The sequence below is a fragment of the Panthera pardus genome, unplaced genomic scaffold (assembly GCF_024362965.1).
Source record: "Panthera pardus isolate Hobbes unplaced genomic scaffold, ASM2436296v1 HiC_scaffold_11, whole genome shotgun sequence".
Classification (NCBI taxonomy): domain Eukaryota; kingdom Metazoa; phylum Chordata; class Mammalia; order Carnivora; family Felidae; genus Panthera; species Panthera pardus.
The window spans coordinates 50430825-50446907 of record NW_026526666.1 but is presented as its reverse complement, the minus strand read 5'-3'; the positions used below and the strand labels follow the sequence as shown (position 1 = coordinate 50446907).

General features: G+C 40.3%; 1 long non-coding RNA gene across 1 annotated transcript in view; it reads left to right on the top strand.

Moving 5' to 3' along the window:
* Positions 1 to 16083, top strand: part of LOC109266701 (uncharacterized) — a 65358-nt gene that overhangs the window by 12046 nt on the left and 37229 nt on the right. The window contains exon 3 of the long non-coding RNA XR_002079832.2: positions 12270 to 12366. This is a non-coding gene — a long non-coding RNA (uncharacterized LOC109266701). The remainder of the gene's footprint in view (positions 1 to 12269; positions 12367 to 16083) is intronic.

Sequence of the window (16083 nt, the reverse complement as noted above, 5' to 3'; positions counted from 1 at the left end):
GGACTGACAAGGAGGGGACAAATATGTATTTAATCATTGTTCAATGGGATCAGCACTGCATGATAGGAACTAATGTGGAAACTGAAGGGGAGACATCTAATTCTCAAGTCTGGGAAGGCTTTCCAAAAGGAGATGAAGTTTTGTTATATCTTAGAGAATTAAGAGGAGATTTCCAGGTGTTATAAACTGAATGTTTGTGTCCTCCCCAAATCCACATGTTGAAGCCCTAACTCCCAATGTGGCTGTATTTGGAGGTAGGGCTTTTACCAAAATACTTGAGGTTAGATAACACCATCAAAGTGGAGTCCTGATCCAAAAGGATTAGTGTCCCTATGAGGAGAGACACCAGAGAGCTAACTCCCTTTTCTCCTGCCACCCCATGCACTAAGGAAAGACCATGTGAGGACATAAGGAGAAGGTGGCCTTCTGCAAGCCAGGAAGAGAGTCCTCACCAGAAACTGAATTGGCCAGAACCTTGATCTTGGGCTTCTAGAAACTGTGAGAAAATAAATTTGTGTTAAGTTACTCAGTCTGTGCAATTTTATTATGGCAGCCTGAGCTGATTAAGACACCAGCTAAAAAGGGAAGGAAGAGTATTCCAAGGAGAAGCCACAGTGTATTTAAGCGAAAGGAGACTTAAAAGAGCATGGCGTATTTAGAGAACCAGCAGTAGTTCATCAGGCCTGAAGTATAAGGTGTTGTGGAGAAGCAGTGGGAAATAGGCCAGAAAGATGCCCAAATCTGGGTGCTTGGACCTCCCTAAATTGCTGAATTAACCGGTCTTGGGGCTGCCTGACTTCTGGATTTCTCCTTATGTGAGATAAGCTTCCATATTCTTTGGACCATTGCAACGTAAGTTTTCTGTTCTTTGTATTCCAAGGCACTGAATCATTTAGGATGAATCTTGACTGCATGTTACAAAAATTCTAGAATAATCATGACTTAAACAATACAGAATTGTCATTCTCTCTTGACAAAAATGTACCGGTGTTGGCAGTCCAGGGTAGGCATACACAGTGGCAAAGGCCTGGCCTCCCTCTGTCATGTTGTTAGGCCATCCTCAGTGGATGACTTAGGGATCGTGTTGTAAGAACCAGCTATCGTGTCTATGTTCCAACCAGGAAGACAGAAGGATACTGATCACACGTGTTCCCCTTTTAGAGAAACCACATTCAACACTTCTACTTGCCTGCCACTGGTCAGAACTTAATCACACAGGAGCTCATATGTGGAAGCTGGAAAGTCTGTCTTCACTTTGGGAGGTTATGCCTCCAGATAAAATTTACAGGCTAACTAAAAAAAGAAGAGTAGATATACTGAGGAGCACTTACCGGAATTTGCCACAGAGAGACTTCCTCTAACTCATCTAGATGATGATGCAGTTGTATGAAGGGTGGTGAGGGGAAAGGGGAAATGAATTCTCAGAGGGGATTTTGTGTGTTACTGTTAGGGTAATTCTGGTGTAGTAGAACTTTTGCCATGGTACCACTTTCCTGGAGTTTTATAGGATTTTCATACAGCTGTCTTTGTAGATAAGGAAGAGACATAAAATAGAATATTTTTTATCAGTGGGATATATGTTCTTGTTATTTATTAGTATTTCACAGTCTTTAGGGTGCTTCTGTATCATATAGCCCACTTGGACAGTAAAAATAAAAGCCATATTAAAGAGTCATTCTCATTTAAAGAGGAATTCTGGCTTTGACTACTGCAGCTACTGGAATCGAGACTGTAATACTCAGGTAGAAGACACCAAGTTCAGATATTTAGAATAGATGCTAGAGAGCTTCCAACTCAGGGCTGGAAGGACTGAATTTATATTGGAGCTTGAGAACCTATACACTGTACAAAAACAGTATGATAAGATAATTTATAAGTAATAAGAATGTGTACTTATCAATGAGGTTCTGTCACTTTCTATTCTCCTTTTCCTTGAGGAACTGATAAACGTCCTTAGATAGTATATTGCTCTTCTGGGGATGCCATAAATCAATACCATAAACTAGGTGGCTTAAGCAACAGAAATTTAGGGTAGAGGTCTGAAATCAAGGAGTTGGAAGGGTTAGTTCCTTCTGAAGGATTTAAGGGAGAATCAGTTCCAAGTCTCTCTAAATTCTGGTAGTTTGCGGGCCATCTTTGGCTGGTGGATGTCATTCCCTCTGTGTCTTCACATCATCTTCCTTCTATGTACGCCTGTCTCAGTGTCCAAATTTCCTCTTTTTATAAGACTGCCTGTTGTATTGGATTATATAAGCACACCCTAATGATCTTATGTTAACTTGAATACTTCTGTGAAGACCTTATTATTTTTTAAAGTTTCTTTTGAGAGAGAGAGAGAGAGAGAGAGAGAGAGAGCGCAAACAGGGGAGGAGCAAGAGAGAGGGAGAGAGAAAATCTCAAGTAGGCTTTGCACTGTCGGCACAGAGCCTGATGCAGGGCTTGAACTCACAAATCATGAGATCATGACCTGAACCGAAATCCAGAGTCAGACACTCAAGTGACTGAGCCACCTAGGCATCCCAGACCTTATTTTAAAATAAGGTCACATTCTGAGGTACTGAGGGACTGGGAGTTAGTACCAACATATCTTTTTGTGGGGAAGCACAATTCAATTCATAGCAGACAGGTATTGTTGAGGAAGTTAGGTTTGATTTTGATACAGTTTAGTTTTATCTTCTTCCAGCTTCCTCTGATTTTCCTCTGGTGTCCCACACTCTTTGTTCCCAAGTTACTCTGTGCATATTTGTTAGGGCACTTAGTAGGAATTACTTATGGTATTACTCAGGATTCCCATTGAGTATCAAATTTTATCATCGGTATTGCTGAGGAGACTGGAATCCCCCCAAACCTGCTGCAAAATGCTGGCTGCCTGCCTTTGTGCTGTGGGAATGGTTGCGGGGTGTTTCATCTGTGTTTCCCTCATTTCATCTCTATACTCTGGGTGCTGAGTTTATATATGGTACTTGCCTCCTCTGTTCTCTCCCATCCCCTCCCCCGCATACATGTTAACTTTCTTTTTTTTCTCTATTTGCTGCAATGAAGGGAAACTTTAAGCAAGGAAAATTATTTTCTGACTGGAACCTAACCTCTTTTTCCCTAAGCCATGGCACCTTCTGTGGGACACCATTAAATATACCCTCAGAGTACTCAAGGGGCAGTTTCTATTTACTGCTTCTTTCTCAACACAGTGTACTCTGTGTTCCTGACTTATTTTGGAAATGTCAGTGATGTTTCCTGCCACATACAGTATCCCTTGGCCCATTTACAGCCCCTTAATCAGAAGAGTAGTGCTCGACTGTTCTTTGAGCAGGAGTGGCCATGGATTGAGCCAGTGTGGGCTTGTTTAGAGACAATCTTGTGTGGGGGCCTCTGTTTCATGGAGGCCATAATGATTTGCTAACTTACCCAGATTGGTTTGCTTCAGGATTCCATCTAGATTATACAGTGAGCACTAACCAGATAGGTGGAGAGAAACAGATGCAATGAGAAAGAATTTGAAAGAATTATCTGGTTCTCAGAGAGGTCTTAAGTCCTGTCACCTTCTTGTTCCTCCTCCAGACAATATAAATCCTGAAAATAAATGTTCTCTCTTTTTTAAAGATGGCCCTTGCAACCAAAAACCTACCTATCTACTTTCCTTTTCCCCCTCCTCCCTTACTCCTTCCCTTCTGTCCTTCCTCCTTTCCTTCCTAACCTAATTCCTCTCAATAATCTCTTGAAGCCCAGAGACTTTGAGAGATTTGCCCAGTGCTTCATGGCTATTAAATGGTAGAGCTGGGACTTAAACCTGATTTTTTGGTACCAAACGTCACACATAAAGTACTACATAAGTGTTACCGAAAATGTGCTTAGAAGCAAGGCACAGGGATGACATTATGTGCTAGAGGGCTACAGCGGTGCTGGACACGGCATAATAATAGCAGTTCCCCAGGGGTTTCCTTCCTTTTATCTCACTAATTTCATTGTATTTTCAAAGCAAATCTGGAGTAGAGGCATGGAGGGCAACTTTATCTTCAGTTTTAAATGCAGAAATTGACCTTCTAGAAGTTAATGTACTTGGTACTTGAGTAAGGCCATGGAATTGGGAAATAGTGTGGCAGAAATTAGCACTGTCCTTTTAATTTTTAAAAATTTTATTTATTTATTTATTTATTTATTTATTTATTTATTTATTTATTTATTTTTGAGGAGGTTCCATGCCCTATATGGGGGCTTGAACTCACAACCCTGAGATTAAGAGTCACATCCTCTATTGACTGAGTCAGCCAGGCACCCTGGGACTGTCTTTTTAAATAAACAGCCCAGTGAGTGGCACATTCGATAAGTGTTTTTAAGAAAGAAGAACATAGGGGCACCTGGGTGGCTCAGTCGGTTAAGCATTTGTCTCTTGATCTTGGCTCACTGTTCGCCGGATTGAGCCCTGCATTGGGCCCTGCACTTACAGTGCAGAGCCTGCTTGGAATTCTCTCTCCCCCTCTCTACCCCTCCCCACTCACACACTCTCTTTCTTTCTCTCTCAAAATAAACATGAAAGAGAGAGAGAGAGAGAAAGAAAGAAAGAAAAGAAAGAAAGAACAAATGGACATAAGGCAAGGAAGGAAGGAAGAGAAGGGAGAGTCTCTTCATAACTTCAAGCTATGGTCAACATGCAATGAGCAGACCCAGCTCTTGTTATCATTCCTTCAACCTAGGCACCACCTAAGCCATGCTAGCAGTCCCCAAGCTTATTTCTTGTAAGCCCTGTTGGGGACACCTAAGGCCTCAGTAATTCTGCACTCCGTGAGTCATCCTCTCCTCCATCTGTTTATGTAACAAGTCTAACCACAGCCATTGTTGCTGATTACATGCTGGAAATGACCTAACAATGTTGTATTTAATGATCTCCAATCATTTCCATCTGGTCCGTGGGTGGCTGCATAGTCATTATTCATCAATGAAACTTTGCAAACACAAACACATATGTATGTATATAATAAAACCTCGATAATTTGCACTAATTGGAGGGCAGGCCTATCTGAATTAACAAAAAGTAAGAAATGCTGTTTTATTACTTTCAAGCTCATGATGTAATTAACCACCTAATGAGAATGAGGCATGGTGGAAAGGGCACTGTAATGGGAGTTTTGTGAACTGGATGCTGTAAAGGAGAGAGATGAGATGAACAGAGCAGATACTTAGTCTGGATCACACAAATGCAACACGGGAGCATGGTGGCCACGTTTTACGGTCTGGCCCTTAGATCTGTAGGTTCAGAAACGTGAAATTGTTGGTATTGCTAGAAATGACCACTTAGAGAGTCTAGAAGACACATCCCACACAATAAGTAAATGAGTCATGTTAAACAAAGTCATATATGACCTCAACATAAAACTTAATGCTAATTTGTTAGTTTTGTTTGAAAGCGATCTTTCAGTTGGACCAAATATGTATGCTGGCTGATTGGTACATTGTCTCTTCTGTGGGAAAGTCCTGACGATAATCCAATGCTGACTCATTAGGTTGCATTTTGTTGTAAGTAACAGGAACTGCATTTCAAAATGCGTGACATGAATGGTGGCAGTGGTGGTGGGGGTTGATGGTTTCTATGTTTGGAAATCCAAAGCAGAATGTAATGGGGAGTTCTACTGACTTAGGTACTCAGCCATTTTATCAAGTTCTGGTTTTACTTGTTTGTTTGTTGTGTGTGTGTATATGTGTGCATGCTCGTGTGCCTTACCTCTGCCTCCTACAGTGTTGTATTCATTCTGAGGCTGATTTCCTCTTAGGGTAGCCAAATGAATGCATTGGTTTTACATCTGCATACCACATGGTCCTGAATAGAGTGGGTCTGAGGAGGGTAAGGGAGGAAGATAAGGGGAGAGGAGGGGAGAGGAAGCCAGAGGAGAGGAGAGAGAAGGGGAGGGGAGGGAAAGAGGGGAGAACTAGAGGTTGAGAAGGCAAGGATATTGTTCTAACATTTATTACTCTCAGGTGCTTAGAAAGCACAGAATCAGAAAAGAAAGCATTCCCTGGATGAATGTAACAACCAATATCATCCAGCTCATGGCATCACCTCTCTTGGACAAAATTGGAGGCAACATGGCCAGTTTATGTTCTTTTCTGGCCCTTTTTTTAGTTCCTCTGCAGATCCCCTTCCATTGTCATCTTTCTTTAGGAAGATTAAAATAAAATTCATTAGGCCACAGCTCTTTTCCCACCATCAATTGTATTCTGGTTATACCTTCCTGAGACTTCACCTCAATTATTTTACCTAGACTTTGAAAATATCCATGTTTATTAGGCTCTCAGGATGGTTGGCTTTTTCTAATATTGTGTAGATTCCAACAGGGCCCTCTGTTAGAGAGGATACTAGTCAACAAGTTCGGGGTGGGGGGAGCATTAAGTTCATTTAGTAAGCTTTTCCTGTGTGGCAGCCACTGAAATAAATGTAAACTTCAAGCAACCTCCATATATTATCTCATGTAATCCACAGAAGGTATTAGTTCCATTTAGAAAGGCTAAGGATCTGACCCAGTAACCAACAGCTCTGAAGGATACAGCCGGTTCTTCCTCCATGTCCTCCAATTCTCTGAGAAGTAGAGGTTTTAGTTCTAGCTCTGCCATTATCATCTATGGTTGTGGCCTTGGTGTCTTCACCTGTGAAATGGCAGGAGGGGACTACATAATCTTCAAGATGGTGTCTAATTGTAAGATGTGCTGCATTACATATGGAACTATGGTCTTACTTAGTCTGCTTTACCTAAATAGATAAACTCAAGAGTGGTTAGCAATGTGTAATGTGAAAATAAACACGGCAAAGGGACTTGAAAACTCTTTATTCTTTTTTACTGGTTAGATATTGCCCTCAAAAAATCCTAAAAGGCCACATGATGAGCTCCAGCCCCACTGTGGTGGAATGTGGGTGCCAGAATCAGGTTGACTTCCCCTGGGGATAGGCAAGATCTTCTCCCATTAACAGTAGTGTCTTCTTGGGGTGCCTGTCTGGCTCAGTTGTTAGAGCATGCAACTCCTGCTCTGTGTTGTAAATTCAAGCCCCATGTTGGGTGTAGAGATTAGGTAAAGGTAAAACCTTAAAAAAAATAGTGTCTTGTCTTTCTTTAATGCCTCTTAGGTCTTTCATGGATCAAGAAGGTCTCGATACCATCTGAGTAGTTCCTGAACTGAAGCACAGTTAATGAACTTTCATTATATACGTTTGTCTGAAAAACAAAACAAACCAAAGGGTGAATATTCTCAACAAGAAAGAAACTAAGCAAATTCACCTGGGTGTGGTTAGAGTTACACTTGTGTAGCAGTGGTTGTTACTCTGTTTCTTTTCCTAGTACCCTCTACTTTGATTGTCAGAGATTATGCACGTCAGTGGCTACTAAGCCTTGATCCCCACAGTGCAGTGTAAGCAGAAGATAGTTCTGATATATTCAGGGAAATTTTTAAAATGCTACTTGCATGTGTGAACCAATTGGTTTAATTAAGAAAATGGTGCTTGATTTGCCTTCTGTGATCAGTCTTCTTTGCTACAAAACTGTTCCAGTAATGAGCAGCACAACTTGGAGTCCATCCAGGGGTGTAATCTCAGGTCTGCCACTTACTGGTTGAGTGACCTTTCATCTCAGAGATTGCCATTGCTTGTTTTCTATCGTTGAGGTCTTTTTCATATCCTTAATTTCTTATCATGCTTATGCTTTGCTCCACCATTTTGAACATATGGAGTATATTTATAGAAGCTGTCTTAACCTCCTTGTTTATTATTTACATCATCTGTGGTATTTCTGTATCTGTTTTTATTGACTGATTTTTTTCCCCTCAGGTTTTGGGGCATATTTTCCTGCTTCTTTGAATGCATGTTAATTTTTTGTTGGGTGGAAGACATTGTGAATTGTATGTTGCTGGTTGCAGATTTGTTTTTCAATCCTTTAGATATTTTTTAGGCTTTTTTTTTTCTTTTTTTTTTTTTTTTGTGGGAATGCAAAATTCCAAGTTACTTGGAAACAAATTGATCCTTTTGATTTACTTTTAATTTTTCTTAGGCGGGTCCAGAACAGCCTTTAGTGTAGGGTTGATACAACCCTACTACTAAGGTGATATTTTTTTGAGGAGGCAAATACTAGGAGATCTTTTTACTCTGGCTGGAAGGAACATAAAATATTCCCAACCCTGGGTGAGCCTGGGAAGTGCTCCTCTTTGATCATTCTGTCTCTGGGTCAGCAGTTTCCTTACACACATGTGCTGATTAGTACTCAGCTAAAGATGCAAGGGGAATCCTCTGTATCTCTCTGGAGTTTCTTTCTGTGCAGCTCTCTCTTCTTCAGTTCCTTGCCTCAGAAACTTTAGCTGCTTTGGCCTCCAGGAACTCCATTCATGCTCTGTGTCCTCAAACCTCTTTCCTTTGGTATAGCCTGGAAATTCTGCAGGCAGTAAGCAGGGGCATCCTTGGGCTTACCTCTTGATTTGCCTTCTCATTGTGGTCATTGTCCTGCTCTGCCAGTTACTGAATGTCTGAAAACCATTATTTCATGGATTGTGTTCAGTGTTTTAGTTGTTTAAGGTGGGAAGGTAAATCTCATCTCACCATGGCTGGAAGCAGAAGTCCACATTCTGCTTTATGAACCACAGCCCCACTGCTCACCAACTGAGTGGGCCTAAGCAAGTTACTGAACCTCCCAATTCCTCAATTCCCTTAGATCTGAAGTGAAAATTCTGGTGATATCAGTATATAGTGTGCTTGTGAGAGTTAAGTAAACTAATTCATATGGTATTTTTAGTATATTGCTTGATGTATAACAATTACAGTTGATGCTTGAGCAAAATGGGTTTGAACTGCGCAGGTCCACTTAAAAGTGGATTTCTTTTTAATAAATATACATATAGTACTATAAATGTATTTTCTCTTCCTTATAATTTTCCTAATGACATTTTTTTTACTCTAGCTTACTTTACTGAAAAGGATACAGTATTAATATATGGAACATACAAAATATGTGTTAATTGACCATTAATGTTGTAGGTAAAGCTTCCAGTCAACGCTAGGCTATTACCAGTTAAGTTTTAGGGGAGTCAAAAGTTATATGTGGATTTCCAAACCCACAGAGGGTTGGCATCCCTAACTCCTACATTGTTTGAGGGTCAACTATCATCATAAAGTTCTAGCAATGATGATGATAATGATGCTCAGAAAACATCTGTTTAAGCTGGACTCAAAACCACACGTTTCCATATGCCACAAATTTCACGTGTATAAAATGACCACAATCTATTTTTATTGCCGAGTCCGATCTGGGTTTTATAAGGTTCTCCTCTCTGCTTTTTAGAGTACCGCTTGGCAAACCGTGTCTTGTGAACCAAATCTAGGCTTCTGCCTATTTTTGTAAATGAAGTTTCAGGGGAACACAGCTGCATCCATTTGTTTATATATTATCTGTGGCTGTTTTTGCGCTACAATGCCAGCATTGAGTAGTCGTGACAGAGATCATGTGGCCCACAAAGCCTAGAAAGTTTGTTATCTGGCCCCTTACAGAAAAAGTTTGCCAACCCTTCTCTAGAGGTTGGGTCAGAAAAATCTGAAAGATGTTAGCAGATTCCTGCCTCTTTAAATGCATGTCTCTGGCTTGGAAGGCTGGGAGTGAAGAAAGAGGCTGCATATATCAGGTCATACAAGGGCCCTGTCTGGAAGAGGTGGGAGTTCCTAAACCAAGCCTTCTGTGGGCCTTAACTCATCTTGACCACCTGGCCCTTCTCCATGGCTTATCCCTACTTCTTGCTTCTTGCTGGCAATTCCCAAAGTGCTAGGAGAACTGAAATGTCACAGACAAAAAAAAAAAAAAAAAAGGTCACAATAAAATTTGAGAAATGATGTGGGCTTGCACCTTTTTTTTTTCAACTTTTTTTTTTTTTTTTTTTTTTTTTGGGACAGAGAGAGAGAGACAGAGCATGAACGGGGGAGGGGCAGAAAGAGAGGGAGACACAGAATCGGAAACAGGCTCCAGGCTCCGAGCCATCAGCCCAGAGCCTGACGCGGGGCTCGAACTCACGGACCGCGAGATCGTGACCTGGCTGAAGTCGGACGCTTAACCGACTGCGCCACCCAGGCGCCCCATTGCACCTTTTATTTTGGTTCATTAAAACTATTTTTTATTTTATAAAAGAAAGGACATTTAATCCCTTATGGTAGTTCCCATGTGGAGTAAATTTGGCTTTATAAAAAACTCAGGAGAACGTTCTTATTTTTCTCTTTTCACTGCTGATTAGCTATCATTTGCCCATAGACAGATGTTTAGGACAACCTGCTCTATGTGTTCCTTTTAGCCCCTGGTCTGTCTCCCTCTGCAGTTCCTGACATATCAGTTCAGCATCTGGCTCTGTGTTTACTGCACTCCTTAGTTTTAGATCCTTCTATGACACTTCCTGTGGTCCTCTCTTCCATCAGTGATACTCGTTAGGCTGTGTCTCTTTTACTCACTTCTTCATGGAGAGTAACTTGATCACACGCATGCAGAATGGCTTCCTTCCACATGCCTTACATATTTATTGAATTGATTTCATTTTAATTTTGGGCTGACTTTCCTTTGGAAAATGTCTCTCTTAAAAAAAAATTATTTATTGTGAGAGAGAGTGAGCAGGGGAGGGGCAGAGAGAGAAGGAAGCAGAGACAGGGAGCCTGCTGCTCCACACTGTTGGCACAGAGCTCCATGTGGGGCTCGATCCCACAAACCATGAGATTATGATTGGAGCTAGAACCAATACTTGGACGCTTAACTGACTGAGCCACCCAGATGCCTCTGGAAACTTTCTCTTATTAAATGCTATCTTGTCAGGTAGCTGTGGTCTTTCTGATTTATTATACCTTCTCTTCTCCTGATTGAACTCAGGGACAAGAAGGCTTTTTTCAAACTGTCCCCAGACCCATCCCCATGGTAGAGGAAAATTGAAGGAAGGAGAACGAATGGCATCTCCTGGGAAATCCAGGGGCGTAGATGAAAGATGCCCACCCAATATGGGAAATTTCTTTGAGATCTCATGGTTTAACTTGAAAATTTATATGAATGTTATATTCTACTCCATAATATATCCATTTGTTTAGTAGAAAAATATTTTTTTTTAAGTTTCTTAACAACATGAAAGGATGCTCCATTTCACGAATCTTTAGGGAAATGCAAATCAGCACATTAGGTAAATTCAACAGCCATAATGAGATACCGCTACCCACCATTAGGGTGGCTATTATTAAAAAAAAAAAAAAAAAGGAACGTAAAATTATGAAGCCACTGTGGAAAACAGTATGGCCATTCCTCAAAAAATTCAATGTAGAATTACCATATGACCTAACAATTCTGCTTCTGGGTATGTAACGAAAAGACTGAAAGTAGGGACTTGAACCAATATTTGCATACCAGTGTTCACCTTATTCGCAATAGCCAGAAAGTGGAAGTAATCCAAATATCTATTGATGAATAAACGGATAAACAAAATGTGATATATCTCTAGAATGGAACACTACTCAGCCTTAAAAAAGAGGGATATTCTGATACATGCTACAACGTGGATGAACATTGACAGCATCATGCTAAGTGAAATAAGAAGTCAGCCAGACAAAAAAGGGACAAATATTGTATGATTCCACTTATATGAAGTGTCTAGCTAGAATAGTCAAATTCGTAGAGACAAAGCAGAATGGTAGTTTCTAGGGACAGGGTAAAGGGATCGTGGGGGTTGTAATTTAATGGGTACGGATTTTGAGTTTGGAATGATAAGAGGGGTCTAGAGATGGATGGTGGCATGGCAGGTGGTTGCACAACAGTGGGAATGTACATCATCCTATAGAACTGTATACTTAAAAATGGTTAAAATGGTTGATTTTATGTTACATGTATTTTACCACAATAAAAAAAAAACAAGTGACAACAGTAATAATGGTTCATTTTAGAAAACTGAGAAATGACAGAGGGGTACACACTGGAAGTCAATACTAACTGTTTGATATATGTATTTTGATTTTATCCTTTCTATGCATGTGTATACATTTTTAATGATTATGGAACCATGCTGTTTTGTATTTTTATAATCAGGGATGAGATCTAACATTATTGAGCCTCTATATGTGCCATTGTCCCGACTCTATTTGATTTCATTCTCAGAAAGCACTGTGAAATAAAAGGTTTTCTGTCTCCATTTTGTAGATGAGGAAACTTAGAAGACTTTTTTGGGTTCATATAAATGACAAGAACAGGATTTGAAGCAAGTCTGTGTATTCATAAAGCCCATATTCTTTCTAGGATTCTGCACTGCCTGCAGCCCTGGGAGACAGAGCAAGTTCAGAAACCTGGTTTATGCTAGTTTTACAAAGGAGAAAACAGGATTGGAGAAATTAAAGTGAGTTGCCTACACATTTGGACATTATAAATCCAAATCTCACCTTTTCACAAGTATCTTATAAGGCATGCAAAGTGGTTTCTGAGGGACTCAGCGTCAAATTCTTCAAAGGGTGCCCTGGTGTTGGCCTGGGTCACCTGTAGCTCTCTACAAGGGCATCTGTCATGTAGTAGATGGGCTGGAGAGATGTCACTTGACTCTTGGAGTCTTAGTTGCTCCTCTGGGCTTGAGACAAATCAGTGTCTTCTTTGCAGAAAGGTGCTAGAGACTTTGCTTTCCCATCTCCTTTTATAGCCTGATAAGACTCCATTTCAAAGTCTTGGCTACTGCCAGGCTGGAATATTCTGTTTGTTTTGGTCCCGAATTCTGAAGGCAAGTTCTTCCTGGAGATGGGGATGGAAATAGGGAGTGGCCAAGCAACCATGTGGCAATCCTGCCAGCTAGTGGCGACACAAAGTATGGGCCTAAACTAAGGACCCTGCAGCCTTGGGATGAACTACCAGGTTGACTCAGAGTCAGAGGACACAGGTTTTATCACCTTGATTTACACATGATGGGAGGGAAGGATGCCTAGAGAGAAGAAGTGAATTGTTCAAGGTATTGACGGAGTTGGGATTAGAATCTGGTCTCTCTTGGATCCCAGCTCATCTGAGACATTTATTAAGCATGTTCAGCAACAGTGACAAACAGGCTACCATGTGTAAGATTATTTCTATTTTCCACAACAATTCTCCAAAGAAGATATTTTTTATGTCTCTTTTATTGATGATAAGCATAGGCCAAAGAGATTACTTGTTCAAGGCTATTTGATAGCGAAATTAGGGTCCACCAAGAATGACTTGGAGGCTAAAGTATCAAGCCCTCACAATATATTATCAGGTGCCAATTATTTTACTCCCGGTCCCAGTTTCTTCCAAATTCTAGATAAGTAAGTGTTTTTTTTTTTTTTTTGATAAATACATACAGAAAAAAACAACTATTTCTTTTCCCTAACTAAAACCAGTGTAAGTTAAAAAAAAAAAGCCATCATGGAGAAAGTAGTACCGAGGATGGATCTTGAAGGACCGATAGGCTTTCGAAAGGCAAGTGATCTGATAATAAAAGACATCCAGGAAGAGTGAACCGCATGAAAGAAAAAGTATGAGAACAATTTGGGAAATAGCAGATAATCCATTTTGGGTAGAATTAAGGTATAGGCTGTAATTTGGGGAACCATGAGACATATGAGCTAGTTTGGGACCTGGGTGCAAAGGGCTTGGAAGAGGAATTTGTTTATTTTCTTTGAACAGTTGGAAGTGAAGGAAAGTTTTGATGGATAGGAGCATGGCATGTGTGAAGTTACACTTTAGGAAGATTTTTTTGGAGAGCTGTATATGGGACAGTTTATACAGTGGCACAACCCTAAAGGAGAAGCAATAGGAAAGGAGGTAATATGTTCTATCAAGAAGGGTGTTGATAGGTATCTGGGGAGAGAGAGGGCCAGGACGTGGCTATCCTGTTTGTTACAGAATAATAAAAATAGCAAAGGTTTTAAAAATATGCCTTACTGGAAGTATATATAAAATTGACCAAAATATCAACTGTCCATATAAAATTATCATTTTCAAAAATTTAGGTGTGGTGGGTGTGCTGATGGGGATTTGGGGGAAAGTTAGGGGCCCCCACCCCAAGCTACCCTTTAGCACTGCTTACTGACTGTAATTGATTACCTACAAGTGAGGTCAGTCTTTAACCACTTACCATCTTCTCTCTTTAGAAATGTGATCCAGTATAGTTTCTGGGATTTGGCCAACTCTGTTCCTTGAGGTTTGGGGTTAAAGGAGGGTGAAAAGAGATTCTGGAGTTTTCTAGAGACACCAATTTATGGTCAAAATATATTGACCATACAGGTCTTGGAAAGTATCTGGGGGTGACGTGGGGATCTATATACATAGAGTTCTATGTGCCAAAGCTGGGCACTTTGCAAAATCTCCTTCTTGTAATCTTCATAAAAGCCTTGCAGAGTATGTATTGTTATTCTCCTGTTTAAGGATGAGGAAACTAGTACTCCAAGAGGTGAGGTAATTGTTCTGATATCACAACTACATAGAAGAGCTGAGATTGATTTCGAGTCTGTGGAGCTCCACATCTTGTGTCCTTTCTACTTTGCTTGAGAGATGGGGCGCTAGGAAGTGGGGGAAAAAAAGGAGATGAAGATTAAATCCAAAGTTTTGAAATTGAATAAGGCTAAAAGAATAGGAATAAGGCAGAAGGATGGACAGGCTTGTTGAAGAAAAATTAAGTTTTGGATATATTGATCTCCTGCCTTGATGGGGTATCAAGCACATAGTTGTTAATATGAAAATGGGGTCTGGAAGGTATGGAGTGAAGGGTAGATTTGGGAGTTATCAAAGAAGACACTTAGGGGCAGGGCATAGAATAATGGTTCTCAATCCTTTCGGGGGTTAGGAGTAGAAATAAATTCTGAACTCTTCTTAGTAGTTTTGTTTATTATAGTACTATTGGAGAAGAAATTCTGAAACTATTGAGGATGTACTATTGGATTCAACAATTGAATAAATATGATGTTGGAAATCAGGATTCTCTTTGTGGAAGAAGGGACATACAACTGTGGAATATAGAAAAGCAAGAAAAAACACTGTAGGCCTGAGTTACTGGAAATTTCAGTGTGGACCCTTGAGTTCTTAAAAAAATGGATGTATGCATATCATTATATGTCCATGTATTTTAATATATTTATGTATATATGCATATTTGTATGCCTGTGTATGCATAGGTTTTTTGGCTCTGGTTGAAAAAGCCAGGACGTAAAGACCCTCTCTCCCCCAATGGTAGGAGTTAGCACACATATCACCCAAATCTTGATTTCTTTTTTTTTTTTTAATTTTTTTTTTTAACATTTATTTATTTTTGAGACAGAGAGAGACAGAGCATGAACGGGGGAGGGTCAGAGAGAGGGAGACACAGAATCTGAAACAGGCTCCAGGCTCTGAGCTGTCAGCACAGAGCCCGACGCGGGGCTCGAACTCACGGACCGTGAGATCATGACCTGAGCCGAAGTCGGCCACTTAACGACTGAGCCACCCAGGCGCCCCCCAAATCTTGATTTCTAATACGATTCCCCACCAAAAGGAAGTAGGGCTCCTTAGAAAAATGGCTGATTGCAGAATTGGAGCAAGTTAGGATCAAGATGGTTCTGGAACATCTTATTATACCAGGTAGTAAGGAAATGCTACCAAAAAAAGAATCATAAGGACGCAGGAGCTAGCTTTGAAGGGCTCCTACTGGCCAAATCTGGGATAATTTAAACAATACAATAATTAAGTACAGTAATGAATTCTAAACTACTGAAAAGCATAGAAATTCATGAGTCCATACTGATGGCAGATAAATGGAGGAAAAAGAAGGATTCTTGCTTATACTAGAATGCCAAGGACTGACTGTTCTGTAGTGAAAAAATCATAAATTTTATAACCATCATAGTGAAGATTGAATGAGGCAAGCATCATCAACAGATGCTAAATTCAGAAGGAAATTTTGCTTAGCAGCAGGATATTTGTATGGATTTTTAGTGTCTTCTCGCATATTGCTTATTGTAAGGAGGAATTTAAATAGCACTAAGTACATAGCAGAGAAGTCAGATAACACCTTGACCAGATGATCAAAATTATTTCCAGTGAGGGACAGACGGAAGTGATTGGGCTCCAATTGTGATAC